Here is a 21,608-nt window from a genome sequence, read left to right on the forward strand (position 1 = left end):
CCATGAAAATCAACTTACGTATCATTTTCATTGCTATACCACCTCAGTGTTCCTCAACAGAGTACCAGAAAATGAAACAACTCCAATCGAGCTGAGATTTAATTTCTATAGATGTTCCTGGCCCGATACTTCAGCCTATAACAGAATAAAAATCATGTCACTGGTCCAGGTAATGAGTCTTTGACATAAAACATCAGAAGATGTATGTAGAGCCCTGGTCAAGGACGCATACCTGGTTGCAGGGTGATCCCCAGGTTTGTTTGGGCAGCAACCATTCATTGTGTCTCTCTCACATCCATGTTTTTCTCTCTAAAAAAACCAAGCGCATATATATATTCTGACGAACCATTCCATTCTGTCATACTTAGTGAATTATGATGGTTGTATAAAAACCCTCCCAATGTTATGAAAATTCTAGGCTCTGGAACAAGAAAATGTTATTTCTCAGTGGAAGAACAATGAGTGCCTGATCAAGGGATTCTCAAACTGATCACCTTAAGAAATTCTAAATTTTAAATTAATGATTTTTTTAAAAATTTGGACTCGTTTAATTGAATAGTACATTTATAAGTGTTAAAAATTATTTGTGGCACAGTATAGAGAACTTTTTCAATTTTCCAAATTTACTTTCAGAGGCTATAAGCTTAAAAAATTGTTTAGGTCTTTGCATTCAAAAATCATTGTTCTCCCCCACTTCTTCCCTCTCAGGCATGCATCTCCTAAATTCTAAAGGACCCCACAAGACTTTCAAGGAGGGGAGCAACAAGCAGCCACAGCTCATCCCAGGCTAACCTTTTGAACCAGTCCGTAAGGCCCTCTTTTCTCTCACTTCTCAGTGAGCCAAAGCAGCCCGGCCCAGCTCTCTCCTGTTGCTTCTTCTATCCCAAGCCCTTCCTTGTTTCACTATCCCAGCTTTAACACATTAAGCGCCATGTCAGTCACTGGTGACTGACAATATACAACTTAAAAAGTTCTATTCTTCTATTAATAAATTTTAAATAATTTGAAGATCATAAAAGAATGTACCTAAATATCACTTGTTACCAAAATTTTTTTAAAAATATTATTAAAACACGATATACCCAAAAATAGTTGTCCTGTGCAGGTTTCACAGAAGGTTGTAACTTGTTTTGTCAACTTTCTGGCAATATCTCGTGCAAATTGTGCTGCATTATCTTTGAACTTTAGACACTTCCAGTTTAAAAATCAATAAAATATATATTAAAAAAATATTAAAACACGATATACACAAAAATAGTTGTCCTGTGCAGTTTTCACAGAAGGTTGTAACTTGTTTTGTCAACTTTCTGGCAATATCTCATCCAAATTGTGCTGCATTATCTTCGAACTTTAGACACTTCCAGTTTTTAGTTGCTGTTTGTGATGAGATATTTCAGGTATACTTACAGTACTGCTACTTGGAATTTCTTTATCCCAACAATTTGTTAGATGGACAGCTAATTTCTTCTGAAATTCAATGGTACTCAGAATTTAAATTAAAATATAAGCATTGAGAACAGCAGTATTTAGTAGGAGCTTAAAGGCTAGCTTTTTATACCATTTCATGGGTTTTTGTAACATATTATTATAGGCACTCATTTGATCAGATATATCAACTGCTGCTTTTCTTTTGCAACAAAAATATTGAGTAATTGTCCCAGTTTGGTTATGTTCATCAATATATATATATATACACACACACACACACACACACACATATACAGAGAGGGAGAGGGAGAGAGATGGAAACATCAATGATGACAGAGTCATCAATCAGCCGCTTCCTGCATGCCCCCCACAACCCAGGTATGTGCCCTTGACCAAAATCGAACCTGAGAGCCCTCAGTCCCCAGGCCGATGCTCTAGCCACTGAACAAAACCAGCCAGGCCTCTCATGAGTATTTCTATCTTTCTACCCTTCTCCCTTCCTCTCTCTGTAACACCAATAAAAACATATTTTTTAAAGAAGTGTCACAACACAAAAAGGATATTATATAATGATAAAAGTGTGAATTCAACAGAAAGCTATAACAATTACTATAACAATATACAATAACATGGATGTGCAATCTCAGGGCTCCCAAATGCAGGCAGAACACATGAAAGAATTAAAAATAGCCTTAACCGGTTCGGCTCAGCAGATAGAGCGTCGGCCTGCGGACTCAAGGGTCCCAGGTTCGATTCTGGTCAAGGGCATGTACCTTGGTTGCAGGCGCATCCCCAGTGGGGAGTGTGCAGGAGGCAGCTGATTAATGTTTCTCTCTCATCGATGTTTCTAACTCTCTATCCCTCTCCCTTCCTCTCTGTAAAAAATCAATAAAATATATTAAAAAAAAATAGCCACACAGTAGTAAGAAAGCTCAATACCCCAATTTCAACAAAATAAAAAACACCCCAGAAGCTCTAAGGGGTCAGTGGGAGAAAAAAGGGGACATACATAATAATTTTAACAAAATGTTGAAATGTAATACTTTCAACAATAAAGATGAAAAATAATGAAAGCATGTCTTCAGATGAGGATTTTAAAAAAAATTAGTATAGCCCTAGGCGGTTTGTCTCAGTGGATAGAGTGTCAGTCTGTGGACTGAAGGTTCCTGGGTTCAATTCCAGTCAAGGGTACATGCCCAGGTTGTGGGCTCGATCCCCAGAGTCGGGCGTTCAGGAGGCAGCCCATCAGTGATTCTTTCTAATCATCAATGTTTCTATCTCTCCTTCCCTCCACATTTTTCTGAAATCAATAAAAAAATATTTTTAAAAAGTGATTATAGCCCTAACCAGTGGACAGAGCATCAGCCTGCGGACTAAAGGGTCCTGGGTTTGATTCCAGTCAAGGGCGCATGCCCAGGTTGTAGATGAAATCCCAAGTAGGGGGCGTGCAGGAGGCAGCTGATCAATGATTCTCTCATCGTTGATGTTTTTCTCTCTCCCTCTCCCTTTCTCACTGAAATAAATAAGAATAGATTTTTAAAAAATTATTATATACAGAATTCAAAGAAATAGAGCAAAATGCAAGATACAAAATCAACACAAAAATTACTTCTCATTCTACACAGTAAGTAAATAATCTGAAAAATTAAGAATATGTTGACAGTAACAAAGTTAAGGACTATAAGACACTTAGAAGTTAACTTAAAAATATGTATGAAACTTAATGAAGGTGAAAGACTTAAACAGTAAAAACTATAAAATATTGTTGGATGCAATTAAAGAAAAATAAATAACTAAAAACACATCCCATGGTCCTGGGTTGAAATACTTAGTATTATAAGCTGTCAATACTACCCAAGGTGATCCACACATTCCAAGCAATCCCTAGCAAAATCCCCAATGACACTTCTGGGAGAAATAGAAAAAGTTTTTTTCTAAAATTAACATAAAATGTTACAGAACATCAGAAATCCAAAACAATCATGAAAAGAATGTGTAAGGTTGGAGGCATCATGTTTCCTGATTTTAAAACATATTCCAAAGCTAGTGTTCTCCTAAAATTATAGTACAGAAAGAAAGACATAGAAGCAAGCACAATAGAGCGCCCGGATACAAGTTCTCATGGATAAGGACAAATGACCACCTGAGAAACCCTCAAATCAAAACATATGAAGGTGGATGTTTCTAAAAGAACAGTGATAAGTGAAGGAGAGAGAGGTGCTACAAATAGAGCCATCATGGCCCTTAGAAGAGGAGTCAAGGCATCCAGCACACACTTGCATCCCCAAAGAGCAAAAAGTTAAAAGAAATATCCCTGCCTGAGTGGTAACTGCAGCTGAAACCAGAGATAGGAGCAGAAAAGGTACACAAATGTGTGGCAGCTATGGCCTAGCAGCCAGCATTACCAAGCAGAGAACAAAAGTAGGACATGGAGCACCTCCCCTCACAATCCTAGAGCTCCCAGAGGAGCCTGCACACGCTGCAGCAGGGGAAGTGTGTGGAATAACAGCATTCACTCTTAGCCGCCCTGAGGACCAGTGGAGCAAAAATATTTCTCTCTGTTCGGCAGGTGCACATGGTGGCTAAATCCAGTGATGCCGAAACCGGTTTGGCTCAGTGAACAGAGCGTCAGTCTGCGGACTGAAAGGTCCCGGGTTCGATTCCGGTCAAGGGCATATACCTAGGTTGCGGGCACATCCCCAGTAGGAGATGTGCAGGAGGCAGCTGATCGATGTTTCTGACTCTATCTCCTTTCCTCTCTAAAAAATCAATAAAAATATATATATAAAAAAATCCAGTGATGGTACAGAGATAAAGAGGTGTAGTAGCTAAGGTCCACCAGCTGCCATCACTGGGAAAAGAACCACTCCGTAAATGCAGAACCAGCCTCTCCCTGAAACAGCCCATGACAGCAGAACCCAGTAGAGCCACCTGGGACACCTCAGGGAGAATAGCACTAATGGCAGCATCTGGTGGCAGGAGGCAGCACTGGGATCTTGCGGGGCCACAACATTCCCCCACGAAGGTGGTACAATTAGACACAGGTGACCTGGAAACAGTGGGCATTCCCACCTCCCTAGGGAATACAGGGCATTTTCCACAGCCAAGGCAACAGCACCCAACAGAAGTCTCAGCAGTATAAGCAAGATAAAATAAAAACATGTGCCTCAGTGCTACCTATTGGAAAACAAGAGAAAAATCTCTACATTCAACCTGCTAAATACTGAAATGTCAAATACTTGTTTTTAGTCCCCACCCAAGGATCTGCTTATTGATTTTAGGGAAAGAGAGAGAGAGAGAGAGAGAGGGGAAAAAAAAACATTGATGTGAGAAAAAACACTGATGAGTTGTCTCTCTTAGAGGCCCCAAACAGGGATCACATCCAAAACCTACATATATGCCCTGACCATGAATCAAAGCAGCAACTTTTCAGTGTATGAGATGATGCTCCAACCAGTTCAGCCACCTGACCAGGGTTCAAATATTTTTTTTAAAAAAAAGCATTATTTCATTTCCACAAATGCCCAAGCAGAGACATGACCCATCAAATACCATAGAATAATGACGGTAACAAAATAGCTCAGGAAGAAAATGGGAAAACTGCAGCAAATAAACTAGACTACATAAAAATATGTGATTTAGCCCGACCATTGTTGCTCAGTGGTTGACTTCACAGGAGGTCAGGGTTTTATTACCTGTCAGGGAACATACAGGGGTTGCGGGCTCGATCCCCAGTAGGGGACATGCAGGAGGCAGCCAATCAATGAGTCTCTCTCATCATTAATGTTTCTTTCTCCCTCTCCCTTCCTCTCTGAAATCAATAAAAATATATTTTAAAATATTATCAAGTCAGCTCTAACCTGTGTTCTCAATGGTTAGCGCACTGGCCAGAGAGTCTTGGGTTCAATTCTCCATCAAGAGCACAGTGCCTGAGTTGCAGGTTCTTGATCCCCAGACTGGTGCAAGAGACAACCAATTGATGTGTCTCTCTCACATTGATGTCTCTCTCTCCTCTCCCCCTTCCTTTCTTTTATTCTACCTAAAAATCAATGGAAAAACATCCTCAGGGTGAGGATTAACAAAACACACACACACACACTCTCTCTCTCTCTCTCTCTCTCTCTCTACAAGGGCAATTTGGCAGAAATAAAAACATTAAAAATTAGAACACTGTTTATGCTTGGTATTCTCGATGGCAGCCAAGCACCCACTCTCTGAAGACTGTAGGGTTGCTATTAATCACGTGGCATCTTACGAGCTGCACATCAGTGATGCTCATTTATCTATGGCCTGTTATTACATTGAAGGCTTAGAACCTTGTTTTGCTGCATTCTTTGAAGACCAAGCTGAGGTGAAGAGGGAACATGGAAAGCAATTCTTGAGATACAGGATGTGAAAGTAATATCTGCCTTCCAGTGACTAAGAAACAGATAACTGGGGAATTGGCACACAAGCTCTACAGTCTGTCCTGGAGTTGAAGAACAAGTAAGCTAGCTCTTGCTAGACGTGAAGAACATAGCTTCTGCCAACAATGAATATGATGTCTTATGCTTCATGGGAAAGCGCCTGGATGAACAGAAGAGTAACACAAAGTACCTGCAAAACCAGCTAGTATATCATAAGGAGTTAAAAAATCAGGCCCAGGAGGAGGAAGCCCCATTGAAAAAGCCTGCTGTAGTGTTAGGTAAACAGACCTAACGCCTGAAGGCAGCAAAGCAAGTCTTCCCATTGTAGTAGGTCCCAGAATCAGCCACTTAAGAATCTTAATCTCCATTTGACAGAAGACTGCCTTCCTTCACTGGTGTGTGTGGACAAATAAATCTTTTTGCATTAAAAAACAAAACAAAACAAAACTAGAATTCATATGGAAGCAAGCAAAGGGATCTAGCAGAGACCAAACTTTCTTCAAATAAAAGAACGTTAGAGGCTTCACCTTTTTAGACTGAAGAGTATATTAACACAGATACTTAAAGGAATAGAACATAAGAAAATGCCTTGAAATAAACCCAAACTGCAACAAACGTAAAGATTACTCTGTCTCAAAGAACCTAATCCACAGGGTAATAATGTAACCTCCAAAAAATGGATGTGATAAAAATGATCCAAAGAACCTCCCACTGTCAGACATTTCTGTTGACTTCCTATTGTAAAATTGATAATGGCATGATTTGCTCATTTAGCTTCAAATGTATTATCAACACAGAAATATTTTTGCTTATTGGTCTTTTCACCAGAACTTACTAAATATTTGTGCGTATTATTATGTGACTCTTATGTGCATGTTCTTTTCAAATTTTAAATATTTTATTTATTTTTTTACAGAGAGGAAGGGAAAGAGATAGTCAGAAATATCGATGAGAGAGAAACATGGATTAACTGCCTCCTGCACACCCCCTACTGGGGATGTGCCCACAACCAAGGTACATGCCCTTGACTGGAATCGACCCCGGGATCCTTCAGTACCCAGGCTGACGCTCTATCCATTGAGCCAAACCAATCAGGGCTCAAAAATAAATTTTTAATTGATTTTAGGAAAGAGAAAGAGAGAAACATTCTGCACGCCTCCTACCAGGAACCAAGCCCAGACCCAAGCATGTGACCTCTTGGTTCCTGCTTCCATGCTCAACTGCGGAGCAACACCAGCTGGCCTATCGGCATGTTCTTTTATCCGGGTTGATAAAAAATTGATGTCACTGAATCATGGTGGGATAGAATTTAAGTTAAGATGAGAGGGACTGAGGGGAGGCCCGGGTTGAGTGTGAACAAACAAATGTCAGGCGGGACAACTCGGTCAGAGAATATCAACAAGTCAAAGGGCATTTCAGGAAGGACGGACACAACCCACTGAGAATATGACTTTACCTGAGAAACAGCCACTACAGAACCCTTTCCTCTTCCTCCTCTTCTGGGCTTCTGCCTCGGGCAACAAGAGAGTTTAGCAGCGAATAGGCAGATGAAAGTATGCCATTTACCAACACACCCCCTTTCCTGCGCCGCCACCATCCACAGGATTGACCTCACCGTGTGGAAAAGACGGGGTCTGCTCCTCACGGCCACAGGAGGGGTTTAGGGGCAGTAAACAGCAGAGACAAGTGAGTTTTCCCACCCCCCCACCTTTAAAATATATATATGTTTTATTGATTTTTTACAGAGAGGAAGGGGCAGGGATAGAGTTAGAAACAGCAATGAGAGAGACACATGGATCAGCTGCCTCCTGCACACCCCCTCTACGGGGGATGTGCCTGCAGCCAAAGTACATGCCCTTGACCGAAATCGAACCTGGGACACTTGAGTCCGCAGGCCGACGCTCTATCCACTGAGCCAAAGCGGCTGGGGCCCCTTCCCACCCTTTTCTTCAAATCTTGTGCTCGCGTGGACACACACACACCCACCAGCGGTAGGAACCTTTGCAGAGCCAACACTCCCCTTCCGGTGTCAGGCGACACCCGGGGAAACAAACCTGAGGAGCCGAAACCACACCGGTTAGGGCTAGGCGCCATTTTAAATGCCAAGGGAAGTGCCCGGGCCTGAGGAGGACGCCGCCTACATTTACACGGAGGACGGGGGCGCCTGCGGGGACGTCAAGGTGCAGGGCGACCCCTAGGGCTTGCGGAGAGGAGGGGACGGTCAAGAAACTAGAAAGACGAACTCACGCTCCGCAGTGTGACCTGGGACGTCTCTCCTACCTTCCGAGCTCCTACAAGATGGCGGCGGAGGGTAAGCGGCGTCCCGGGGGCGGGGCTCGCGCGAGGGGCGGGGCTTTGGAGAGGCCGCGCTTGCGCTGCTACCACCTGCGGGTGAAAAAAAAAATCTGCGATGGAACTGGCCTGCATGTTCAGTAAGGGGCCTAGTGAGGAGCCACGCATGCGCAGGCCCGGGAGACAGCCGACGGAAATCGTTGCAGAGGCGGGACCGGTCCTCAGTCTGGCTTCCGCTTGGTTTGCAGCAAAAAAAAAAAAAAAAAAAAACAGCAGGGGCGTGGCCTGAGGGGAGCTTTAGGGCAGGGGCGAGGCCAAGAGGCTGAGCATGCGCAGTAGCCGCGACAAAATAAACCTGAACCTGCCCGGGAAGCCGACTAGGCGGGGCTGAGCTCCCAAAGTGTCTTTTTCGGGTAAAGAAATGCTCCCCTGAGGAACGGCTGTCGCCATGTCCTCGACCGTCGCCCGCTAGCGTCCCGGTCCTGTGGGCCACGCCCTGCGCGGTGGCGGGCGGTGCGGCCTCCAGTGCCGGCCCTCGGCGCCGCTGGTGCGGGACATGAAGGGGAACTTCCTTTGATGGGAGTCGCTGAGCGGCCAGGCCGCGAGCCGGCCTCTGGGTCGCCTCGGGGGCCTCCATGTCCCCGCTCTGTCCGTCATTCCCACACAGACGGCCAAGTGCCCGACTTCTACGATGGCGGCCCCACGTTAGTGCTACATGGTACGAAGTCTCCAAAGGCCAGAAAGGGCTTCTCCTGTTTTGGCAACTGCAGCAACCAGTGGCCGCCGCGTACACCGCCAGGAATGTCGTCTCTCCTTCTCCAGCAGGAGCGCCTCTGCCCGGCCCAGAATCGAAATGAAGTTACCCGTCATCCCGGAAGGCAAGAGCAGGGCCACAGAACCAAGAAGGAAGTTGACCAGGAAGCCGCCATGGACATGTCCCACCTGAGGGATCCGCAGCACTATCTAGAACGAGTGAAGAACAATGAGCGCGTCATCCTGATAGTTTTTAAATTTTATTTTTTAAAGTATGTTTTATTGATTTTTTTAGAGAGAGGGAGAGAGTTAGAAACATCAATGAGAGAGAAACATCGATCAGCTGCCTCCTGCACACTCCCAACCAAGGTACATGCCCTTGACCGGAATCGAACCTGGGACCCTTGAGTCGACAGACCGCCACTCTATCCACTGAGCCAAACCGGTTAGGGCCCTGATAGTTTGTTTATTTTTATTGATTTCAGCGAGGGAAGGAGAAAGAGAAACATCAGTGAAGAGAGAGAATCGTTGATTAGCTGCCTCCTGCAAGCCCCACACGGGATCCTGAGGCTCTAGCAGCAACCTGGGCATGTGCCCTGACCAGAAATCTAACCATGACCACCTGGTTCACAGGTCCACACTCAACCACGGAGCCATGCCAGCCGGGCCATCCTGATAGTTTTTTTGCTCACGCCTTGGCTGTATGCCCATTGCAAATGCAGGAAATTTTGGTGTTTATTACTGCCTTTGCCACAAGTCCCACTATGACAACTCTGATAAGATCCAGGGGGCCTGTGTCCCTCAATCTTGAGGCTCGCTCCTGAGTTCACTAATGAGGAAGTAGTGGTTGTTGGCTAGTTTTTTAATATTTACTTTTATTGATTTCAGAGAGGGAGAAATAGAAATATCAGTGATGAGAGAGAAACTTTCTAAAAAATACAAAAAGTGATAATGTAGGGTATGGCTCTCATATGAGTATAGAATATAATGAAAATGTAAAGAATCAAGGCCTGATTGTTTAAAGGTCCCATGCAAAAGCCAATGATCTGTAGGAAACAAAAGTAAGTCCTTCATTTTCCAAAGCAAATGCAAGCTAAGAAGAGGGACATTTCCAGATGTGAAGTGATGGTCTTTGCACAACTTTCATTAAACCCCTACTACACCCTTGTTCCTGAGAAAGGGAGACTATTAACTCTACAGTGAGGGAAGCATCTGTGCCACCTGAATATCAGGTGGATTGAGACAATGGGTATCAGGTGACTGAGGCACAGGGAAGGTCAGGTCACCACTGCTGTGACATTACTGCCAAAAATACTTCAATAAAAAAATAATGATGTGGCCTAACCGGTTTGGCTTGGTGGATAGGGCGTCAGCCTGAGGACAGAGGGTTCCAGGTTCAATTCCGGTCAAGGGCATGTACCTTGGTTGCGGGCACATCCCCAGTGAGGAGTGTGCAGCAGGCAGCTGATCGATGTTTCTCTCTCATCGATGTTTCTAACTCTCTATCCCTCTCCCTTCCTCTCTGTAAAAAATCAATAAAATATATATTTTTTTAAAAATCATTAAAAAAATATTTTTTAAAAGAAAATTTACTTAAAAATATAATTATGTGGATATGATCACAAGTAAACACTAATTTTTGCAAGTGTTAATCCACATGTACCTCTCATGTTCTGTAAGTTAATAGTACATTTAACTACCAGGTCTTTCGTACTAATCTAGTGAGCCAGTCCCTTCTATTTACTATTTACTCTTCTATCAGAACTTTCTGAGCTATTCTGAGCAGTAAAATGTGCATTTTCTTACCCCTGATCAAGAGCTGATGCTGCAGCCACTTGAACATAAATCTACATTTCCCTTCTTCAAGATACTAGAGCCTCTGACCCCATCCCAATAGGGATGTTAGACATGGCTGCCTTTCCAGATGGATCTGTCACAAAAGGAATGTTCTGAGTAGTTGAAAGTCATTAATTAAAGGAGGAAATGCTTCCTGCCTTGGGGAGGCTGCATAAAATGAAGGCAGAGAAGGCTCTGGGAAAAAGAGAAGTATAGCTGGCCAGAGTGGCTGAGACATAAAGCGTGAACCTCTGAACCAGGAGGGCCGGTTTCCATTCCTGGTCAGGACACACTCCAGGTTTCAGACTCGATCACCAGTGGGGCGTGTGCAGGAGGCAGTTGATCAAGGATTCTCTCTGCTCATTGATGTTTCTTTTTTTTTTTTTTTAATATATTTTATTTAAATATATTTTATTTACAAAGAGGAAGGGAGAGGAATAGAGAGTTAGAAACATCGATGAGAGAGAAACATCGATCAGCTGCCTCCTACACACCTCCCACTAGGGATGTGCCCGCAACCAAGGTACATGCCCTTAACCGGGATCGAACCTGGGACCCTTCAGTCCGCAGGCCGAAGCTCTATCCGCTGAGCCAAACTGGTTAGGGCTGCTCATTGATGTTTTTATCTCTCCCTCTCCTTGCCATTCTGAAGTCAACAAAAATATATATTAAAAAAGCGAGGGACATATAGAAACTGCTGACACTATCATAAGAAATAAGGAAAGGAAATAAACCTGGAAAGGCAAGAACATCAAAAGTTTGAGAAATATGGGAGGAGAGGAAGAAGCCCCAGAGACGTGAAGGGCAGCTGGGAGGGAGAGGGGTCATGGTGAACAGAAGAGGGGGCAACAAAGGGGGAGACACTTCAGATAGACTGGTTCAGAGGAGATAAATTAAGGGGAGCGAGTGTAGGGACAGAAAGAGGGGTTTAGGGATGACGGAGCAGAGGGAGAAGCAGCAATGAGAGTCAGCCAGCTGTGGGGAACAGGGCAGACTGTAACAGTGGCAGCAGAGGAGACACAGGCGTGGGAAGAGAAAGAGAAATAAATCAACAGAAGTTCAAAGAAAAGCAAACAGCCTTTGACACAGGACACATCTTTTACCTGAGAAGCAGCCATTTGGTCCTGATCAGGGTCTGGTTTGTTTCCTCAGGTGACAAAATGTTGAGGAGTCACAGAATGTGCCTTCAAAGTAGTCAGCATGAATTCTTGCACCCGGCATCTAGTTATTAATAATGAACTACAATGTTAGCAAATGACTGACTACTATAATTGTGTTGCATTCAATTCCCTTACATGCCTTTTTTTTTTTTTTTAAATATATTTTATTGACTTTTTACAGAGAGGAAGGGAGAGGAATAGAGAGTTAGAAACATCGATGAGAGAGAAACATCGACCAGCTGCCTCCTGCACACCCCCCACTGGGGATGTGCCAGCAACCAAGATACATGCCCTTGACCGGAATCGAACCTGGGACCTTTCAGTCCGCAGGCCGACGCTCTATCCACTGAGCCAAACCGGTTTGGCCCCTTACATGCCTTAAGCAAACTTTTTCCCCTCCAAGGGCACAGTTTTTCCTTTATAGGATTTCCAAATTTTAGAAACAGAATGTAAAGCCATCAATTAAGTGGTTCACATAAAAGAGAGGCATCTTTATCTGAGATTCCCAGCAGGCCTGCTTTGACCTGCTCCAGCTCCATGCACCACAGGTTTCTGGGTATTGAAAAAATGTTTACATGCTGACTTCTTTAAGAGTCAGCGCTTCCACATAGGTCAGCTAACTCTGAGCACGTTTATTCTCACACCTATTAAATATACACAGTCTACAATTAGAGCTCTCACTACAGTAAAATTCTCTGTAGAAAAGAATCTTGGGGACCCAAAGGTAGAGATGAAATAACTCTTTTCCAACCCTTTACTTTCATGCTGTGTCTTTTGATCTGAAGTGGGTCTCATTTAGACAGCATATGTATGGGTTTTATTTTCCAATGCATTCAGCTACCCTGTGTCTTCTGGTAGAAGCACTTAATCCTTTTATATATGTACTAGACTCTAGTAACTAGAGGCTCGGTCCACAAAAATTTGTGCACTCGGGGGGTCCCTCAGCCGGGCCTAAGCCCTCTTGCAGTCTGGGACCCCTCAGAGGATGTCCACCTGCTGGTTTAGGCCCGCTCCCTGGGGGATCAGGCCCAACCTGGCAGTCAGACATCCCTCTGGCAGCCCAGCAGCCCTTGGGGGATATCTACTTGCCAGCAGGGAGCAGGCCTAAGCTGCAGTTGGACATCCTTAGCGCTGCTGAGGGGGGAGAGGCTCCCACCACCACCACCGCTGGACTGGCAGCCATCAGCCTGGCTTGTGGCTGAGCAGAGCTTCCCCTGTGGGAACACACTGACCACCAGGGGGCAGCTCCTGCATTGAGCATCTGCCCCCTGGTGGTCAGTGGGTGTCATAGTGACCAGTCATTCCCAGTCGTTCCGCTGTTAGGGTCAGTTTGCATATTACCCTTTTATTATATAGGATAGAGGCCTGGTTCATGGGTGGGGGCCAGCTGGTTTGCCCTGAAGGGTGTCCCAGATCAGGGTGGGGGTCCCCGGTGCGTTCTTGAACTCATAGCACCATTTACAGTGTTAGAGGTGGTAGCTCCCCAAAGAAAATTATGAAGTCATCCCTGGAGGCCCATCTTAGAATCCACTTCTCTCTTCTTGCTAATAATTTATAAGCATAAAATTTTATGGATTGGATTCCTCCCTAATTAAAAGCATGGATGTTTTCATTCCTTGCACTGAACCCTGACTGATGCGATGTATTAGAGTTTATGTAATTTTTCAGTGTATCCAACAGTTCTCTGTCTAGTCCATTTGCCATGTTTGTTACACCTTCCTATGAGTTTGCTCTCTCTTTCCCTAAAGATAATGTGGTCCTTTCCAAAGCTCTACAACCAGTCTTCTGTCATTGTCTGAGGAATTCTAGAAACGGCTTTGTCAGAGAGTGTTCTCTCCCAAGGCTAATTTCAGTTTAGTCTCTCATGCTTTTTTCTGAATTCCTACTTATATCCCATCTCTGTCTTAACCCTGACACCACTTTTATGCTCAAGATACTTAATGATACATATTTCCTGAAATTTTGATGAGGTTATATTTTCCCTCTTTTATCTTTGGTAAATATAAATAAATAAATCCCTCTGCATTTGGGCTTATGAAAAAACTAGAGGCCCGGTGCATGAATTCGTGCACAGGTGGGGTCCCTCAGCCTGGCTGGCAATCCAGGCCTATCGAGGGGCTGGCTGGAGGGAGGGGCCACGGGAGGTTGGCCGGCTGGCCCTACTCCTGATCAGGCCGGTTTGCTGGCAAGTGGGCATCATAGCAACTGGTTCTGGTCGTTATGGTGTTTCTGTTGCTAGCTTTTTATATATATAGATTGACTATTTCCTTTGAAAAACTTTACATACCCGTGACTATATATATATATATATTTTAATATATTTTATTGACTTTTTACAGAGAAGAAGTGAGAGGGATAGAGAGTTAGAAACATCAATCAGCTGCCTCCTGCACACCCCCTACTGGGGATATGCCCACAACCAAGGTACATGCCTTTGACTGGAATGGAACCTGGGACCCTTGAGTCCACAGTCCGACACTCTATCCACTGAGCCCATTTATATTTTAAGTGATTATTGACAGGTGTATAGCTTTTGACATTTTTAAATTAATACATTCATAGTAAGGGACTTTAGCTTCCCATTGACATCAATGGACAGTTCTCCCAGACATAAATCAATAAGGAAAAAGTGGTATTAAATGACACATTACACAAAATGGATTGGATAAGTTTACACCAGAGATTTTCTACTGAAGTGTCACACAGGAAAACTGGTGTGCTGCAAGAATTTTTAGAACAAGCAACATCTGACTATTTAGTAAGCAGCACAGACTACATTATCCATAAAATGTCTAATAATATATATGACAACAGGCAACAGAGTAACACCTGTGTGGTGTGCATAAATCAAAATCATACATTTGTGTCGGTAACCAATTATTGTCTTCACTAGCTGAGAAGCGTAGGAACCCCAAAAGCTGGTGACCTTTGAATCTCTAGCAAAGGTCGGGGCTGTGCACCACCCAGTTAATCTAGATAATGGTAGCTGAAGCATCATCCCCACCTTAGTTCCTTGTTGATAATTGTTGATTAGATATTCTGCCTGTTACTGGAACTTGCCTACCTAAGGGTCATGCTATGACCTAGTCTGTGTGTCATTGAAATCTCCTTATCCTAGGGCTACCCCAGATCAAATAAAAGATTGGAGCGGCCTGAGCATCAGTGGAAGTCTTTCTCCTTGAGTTGGGCTTGCCCGCCTGGCTCCCCAATATTTCAAATTATCTCGTGTCTTTTCTCTTTCATTTGTGCGGGGCTCTGCTTCTAGGTCCTGAACCCTGACCCACGCGGGACGTGGGAAGGAAACACACACGACACATTTCTTTTGGCAAACTGGCAAAATATATATCTTGGTGGACCACTGAATTTCTGTAGTTAGCTCATATGTGCCATGAGATAAACAATGCTGAAATCTTTTTTAAAAAAAATAGATTTCTTTATTGATTTCAGAGAGGAAGGGAGGATAGAGAGATAGAAACATCAATGATGAGAGAGAATCATTGATTGGCTGCCTCCTGCACACCCCCTACTGGGGATCGAGCCTGCAACCCAGACATGTGCCCTTAACCCAGGACCCTACAGTCTACAGGCTGATGCTCTATCCACTGAGCTAAACCTGCTAGGGCAGTGGTCGGCAAACTCATTAGTCAACAGAGCCAAATATCAACAGCAGTACAATGGAAATTTCTTTTGAGAGCCAAATTTTTAAAACTTAAACTATATAGGTAAGTACATTGTTATTAACTTAATTAGGGTACTCCTAAGGCTTAGGAAGAGCCACACTCAAGGGGCCAAAGAGCTGCATGTGCATCGCGGGCCGCAGTTTGCCGACCACGGGTAGGGCAATGCTAAAATCTTTGACTTAAGAGCTTTTAACCTCACAGCAGAAGAATATGCATTCTGGACAAAATGAAAACAAGAATACCCTCTAACCCAAGGGACAATGTCTGCTTCATCTATTTTCCTACTGAACGTGTGAAAAAAAAAATCTTATGTATATTTTACATCAATACACTTCCTCCATATTCCTCACTACAGTACCAAAACATGGAACCAAATTCCTATGAATGATCTGGATCCAATAGTTTGTCCGGAACAGAACAAAACCATAAAGCCCCTGGGCCAGATAATGAGAACTAGAGACAAAATATCAGGAGATTCTTATACATATGAATGCTCCATGGGAATGTCAGGAAGTAGAGTGGAAGAGTATCCAATATCTAGTTTCTTTAATCATTGTGTAATCCTTTGGGTTGGCCCATGCCAAGCATCTGATATTTACCAGCTTGTACAATTTACAACAGTACATTGGAGAAGCAATGAATGTGGGGCTTTCATTTCAATCTCTGCTATCTTGCTGTCCCTGGAACTTATAGTGATGGCTTGGAAAACACAGCAAGAATAACTATTGCCTATAAACATACCTGTGGCCATGCTATCACTATACAAAATAACTTTTGATGCAAAATAAAATTCTTCAACTGCAAATCTGCCACGGTCTCTGCGGTTCCTCTAGAAAGAATGACCATCATTCAGTTACGTTCAAGTAATTGAGAATAAAATCAGTTTTACGCCGGTTGATTCTACCCCAAGAAAAAAGTTAATGAGGTTACACTGAGAAATTCTTCAGGGTTTCAATGAAAATCAGGACAAGAAAAATCACTCCAGTTATAAAGTACACAGAAGCCAATTTATTATATTCCAAAAATTAATAATATTCAAAACTTTAGAATCCTGCTAAAAATACAATGGTGGGCTTCCTACTTCATGAATGTAAAGTTACGTATTTGCCAAATTCTGATGTCAGTTACATCATTAGTAAAATTCTAAAGTACTGAACAGAAGCTACGGGGGCCTGAAGGGCTGATGTAGGTGAGGAAGAAGTTTAGATGCCATTGTTATAGCACAGAGAGGAAAAGAGATGGGGCTATAGAAACATCAATGATGAGAGGGAATCACTGATCGGCTGGATCCTGTATGACCCACACCTGGAATTGAGCCCCCAACTGGGGCTTGTGCCCTGAGCAGGAATTGCACCCTGACCTCCTGGTTCATACATCTAAGCCAGTGATTCCCAAAGTGGGCGCTACCGCCCCCTGGTGGGCGCTGCAGCGATCCAGGGGGGCGGTGATGGCCACAGGTGCATTTGTTTTAACTTTTTTTTGTATTACCTTTCTATTCTGAGTTCAATAATTAGTTTCATAATTTCAAACTTTAATGTTTCTAATTTACACCTTTCTTTACTATATTTTACGAAAAAGGTAGAAACATTAATACATATATCTGTTTAATTGCTATTAAAATTTAAAAAAAAATTAATTTCCAGGGGGCGCTGAGTAATATTTTTTCTGGAAAGGGGGCGGTAGGCCAAATAAGTTTGGGAACCACTGATCTATGCTAAACCACTGAGGCAAGCCAGTCAGTGCTTTCTCACATTTTGTATAGTTTAAAGCTTTCCCCCACTATAAGAATCTGATATCCATTACATCTATAGGTATAGGATCTTGCACATGTTCTGCATGTTAAAGGTTTCTCCTTCAGTATGAAGTCTCCCATGTATAGTAATACATGAATGGATTTCAAAGGCTTTACTACATTTTTCACATTCATAAGGCTTGTTCGCAGTCAGAATTCTGTTATGTTCAGTAAGTTCTCACTGCTGGTCAAGGATTTATGACACTCCACATATCTGTAATACTTCTCTCAAGTATGAACTCTGCTGTACAATAAGGCATAAACACTGATTAAAGGCTTTGTTACATGCTTACATTTATAAGGCTCCTATCCAGTATGACCTCTCTGATGTGTAGTGAGGTTTGAGGAGCTGCCAATGGATGTGCTACATTCTCTTCATTCATGTGGCTTCTCTCCAATATGAACTTTCTTATGCTTAACAAGTTGTGAGGACAGTCTAAAGGCTTTACCACATTCTCTACATTTAAAAGGCTTCTCTCCAGTATGGACACTCTGATGTCGATTAAGGGAGGAGGAAGATGTAAAGGCTTTGCCACATTCTCCACATTTATAAGGCTTCTCTCCAGTATGAGCTCTCTGATGTTGATTAAGAGAGGAGGAAGCACTAAAGGCTTTGCCACATTCTCTACATTTATAAGGCTTCTCTCCAGTATGAACTCTCCGATGATGATGAAGAGAGGAGTAACCACTAAAGGCTTTGCCACATTCTCTACATTTATAAGGTTTCTCTCCTGTATGAAGTATCTGATGTCTATTAAGAGAGGAGTAATCGCAAAAGGCTTTGCCACATTCTCTACATTTATAAGGTTTCTCTCCTGTATGAATTCTCTGATGTCTATTAAGAGAGGAGGAATCACAAAAGGCTTTGCCACATTCTCTACATTTATAAGGCTTCTCTCCAGTATGAACTCTCTGATGCGTATTAAGGTGTGAGAACGATATAAAGGCTTTGCCACATTCTCTACATATGTAATGTTTCTCTCCATTATGAATTTTCTGATGTCGATTCAGGTTTGAGGCAGAAAGGAATCCTTTACCACATTCTCTACATTTATAAGATTTTTTTCCACTGTTGATTTTTTTCTTTAATATTTGACTGGAGATTATAACACAAGGATTCCATTTGTCAGCTTTCTCCCCAAGATGAATATTCTCTTGTTCAGTGTAATTTGAAGACTGTTGAAAAGACTGGACACATTTATTTCCGTTGTGTGTCTTCTCGACAATAGGAATAACCTCACGTATTTTGTGATTGTACCTTGGGTCACAGACTCTTCCACTTTTATAATGCTCCTCTGCAAACTCGCTTCTCCGATGATTAAGATATGACTCTTGCTTAATTTTACCCCAATTTTCATTCCATTGATAACTTCTGTCTCCATTATGTGTACTCTGGTAGTAATGGAAGATGGAAAGACCTTTACTGACAGTTATAATTTCATTAAACATGTACACTATTCCAAAAGAACCATTTTGTGATACTCATTAAACCAAGATAGTTGTGTAAAAAAAGCTCTCCTAATTTATTAAAATTATAGACAAAATTAAATACAAAACAATAATTGTCAGAGGAAGAATGAATTCTTGTTTACAAAACTGCCAGCCCTAACCTGTTTGGCTCAGTGGATAGAGCGGTGGCCTGCGGACTCAAGGGTCCCAGGTTTGATTCCAGTCAAGGGCATGTACCTTGGTTCCAGGCACATCCTCAATAGGGAGTGTGCAGGCGGCAGCTGACAGATGTTTCCCTCTCATCAATATTTCTAACTTTCTATCCCTCTCCCTTCCTCTCTGTAAAAAAATCAATAAAATATATAAGAACAACCAAAAAAAGATTGCCAAATTGCTGAGCCAGCAAGATTCGATGGTTGAGAATCAAAATTTGAGCCAGAAGGTCGGTTCCATTCCCCATCAGGGCACAAGCCCTGGGTTTGGAATCAGTCCCCAGTGTGAGGAATGCAGGAGGCAGCCAGTCAATGATTCTCTCTCATCAAGGATGTTTGCCTATCTCTCTTCATCTCCCTGCCTCTCTGAATCCAAAAAAGTATATTTTGAATAAAATAATAATAAAAGTACTAGCTGGTTTGGCTCAGTAAATAGACCTTTGGCAAGCAGACTGAAGGGATCTGGGTTTAATTCTAGTCAAGGGCACATGCTCAGGTTGCGGGCTCCATCCTGTGGGGGGCATGTAGGAGGCATCCAATCAATGATTCCCTCTCATCATTGATGTTTCCATCTCTCTCTCTTCCTCTCTGAATTCAATAAAAATATATTTAAAAGTGATAATAATCCTATATAATAAAAGCATAATATGCTAAATGTCCGGTCCTCTGGTCATCCATTCAGCCAAGCAAAGCATAATATGCTAATGATATGCTAAGGCCGCTCAACCGCTCACTATGACATGCACTGACCATCAGGGGGCAGATGCTCCGACCAGTAGGTTAGCTTGCTGCTGGCGTCCGTAGATCGGGACTAAAGAAGATGGGCCGGATACACCCTGGAGTCCTCCCATGGTCCCTCTCCAGCTGGCCAACCTTCTGGATCCCTCCCCAGCCCCGATCATGCACCCGTGGGGTCCCTTGGCCTGAGCTGCACCCTCTCGTAATACGGGACCCCTCAGGGGACGTCGGAGAGCCAGTTTCAGCCCCATCCTGCAAGCTAGGCTGAGGAACCCTACTGGTGCACAAATTTGTGCACCGGGACACTAGTAATAATAATAATAATAATAATAATAATAATAATGATGATTGCCCAATTGCGAATATTTAAACTTTAGAGGTATATTGTAAATCTCTACATTTTAGAAATTATTGCATGAAAGTTTAATCCATCCTACATTTTAAAAATTCAAATGATTACATACACTACAGAATATGTGAACTCCTACTTTATCCAGATTTCCTTTCCAAGAATGCATAACATTAAAAGTTGTTTTCAACCTTCACCTGCAGAAACACACTGATCTGCCAGTGTAACTCACTTTAAAGAGGAAGGTTTCCCAAATGCATAATACACTTCACCTCTTTAGGTAACAAGAATTTTATTATGAGAACTGTTCCAGATTAGTTCTGTTTATACTAATAACCTCTTTCCTCACCACACTCTTACTCAAATACCAAGACTTTCATTAAGTGTACATTATGAAAGCGACACCTTTCATTTCTTACCAGCATCATTTCAGAGAATAAATCTTGTATTCTGGTCTTGGGCATAAAGGCCAGGTCATCAGATGACATAGCTGAAAGAAAACAAATTTTCAGCTTTTTTCTGCTGGTGAACGCCGCGGAGTAAGCATCATTGGAATTTCCCCTGTTGCAGTCATCATGTCTAAGTCTGAGTCTCCCAGAGCCGGAACAGCTGCGGAAGCTCTTTATCGCAGGTTTCAGCTTTGAAACAACCGTTGAGAGTCTGAGGAGCCATTTTGAGCAATGGGGAACGCTCACGGACTGTGTGGTGATGAGAGATCCAAACACCAAGCGCTCCAGAGGCTTTGGGTTTGTCACCTATGCCACTGAGGAGGAGGCGGATGCAGCCATGAACACAAGGCCACACAAGGTGGACGGAAGAGTGGTGGAACCAAAGAGGGCTGTCTCCAGAGAAGATTCTCAAAGACCTGGTGCCCACTTAACTGTGAAAAAGATTTTTGTTAGTGGTATTAAAGAAGACACTGAAGAACATCACCTAAGAGATTATTCTGAACAGTATAGGAAGATAAAAGTGATTGAAATCATGACTGAACGAGGCAGTGGCAAAAGAGAGGCTTTGCTTTTGTAACCTTTGACGACCATGACTCTTTAGACAAGATTGTCATTCAAAAATACCATACTGTAAATGGCCACAACTGTGCAGGAAAGCTCTAAGCAAGAGATGGCTAGTGCTTCGTCCAGCCAAAGAGGTCGAAGTGGTTCTGGAAACTTTGGAGGTGGTCGTGGAGGTGGTTTTGGTGGAAACGACAACTTTGGTCGTGGAGGAAACTTCAGTGGTCGAGGTGGCTTTGGTGGCAGCGTGGTGGTGGTGGGATGGTGGCAGTGGGGATGGCTATAATGGATTTGGTAATGATGGTGGAGGCGGCCTTGGTTACTCTGGAGGAAGCAGATGCTATGGAAGTGGTGGACAGGGTTATGGAAACCAGGGCAGTGGCTATGGCGGGAGTGGCAGCTATGACAGCTATAAAAACAGAGGAGGCGGAGGCGGCTTTGGCGGTGGCAGTGGAAGCAATTTTGGAGGTGGTGGAAGCTACAATGATTTTGGCAATTACAAC

General features: G+C 43.1%; 1 long non-coding RNA gene and 2 pseudogenes across 1 annotated transcript; 1 reads left to right on the forward strand and 2 right to left on the reverse strand.

Moving 5' to 3' along the window:
* Positions 1 to 7,778: 7,778 nt before the first annotated feature.
* Positions 7,779 to 11,932, reverse strand: LOC106724985. The gene is made up of 3 exons (XR_001360810.1): positions 11,819 to 11,932; positions 10,686 to 10,809; positions 7,779 to 9,089 (listed from the first exon to the last, which is right to left on the reverse strand). It is a non-coding gene; the product is annotated as an uncharacterized LOC106724985 (long non-coding RNA).
* A 5,269-nt stretch (positions 11,933 to 17,201) lies between these two features.
* Positions 17,202 to 21,608, reverse strand: part of LOC102251661 — a 28,579-nt pseudogene continuing 24,172 nt past the window's right edge.
* LOC102253442 lies at positions 20,621 to 21,608 on the forward strand (annotated as a pseudogene).

The sequence above is a fragment of the Myotis brandtii genome, unplaced genomic scaffold, assembly GCF_000412655.1.
Source record: "Myotis brandtii unplaced genomic scaffold, ASM41265v1 scaffold1289, whole genome shotgun sequence".
NCBI classification, from domain to species: domain Eukaryota; kingdom Metazoa; phylum Chordata; class Mammalia; order Chiroptera; family Vespertilionidae; genus Myotis; species Myotis brandtii.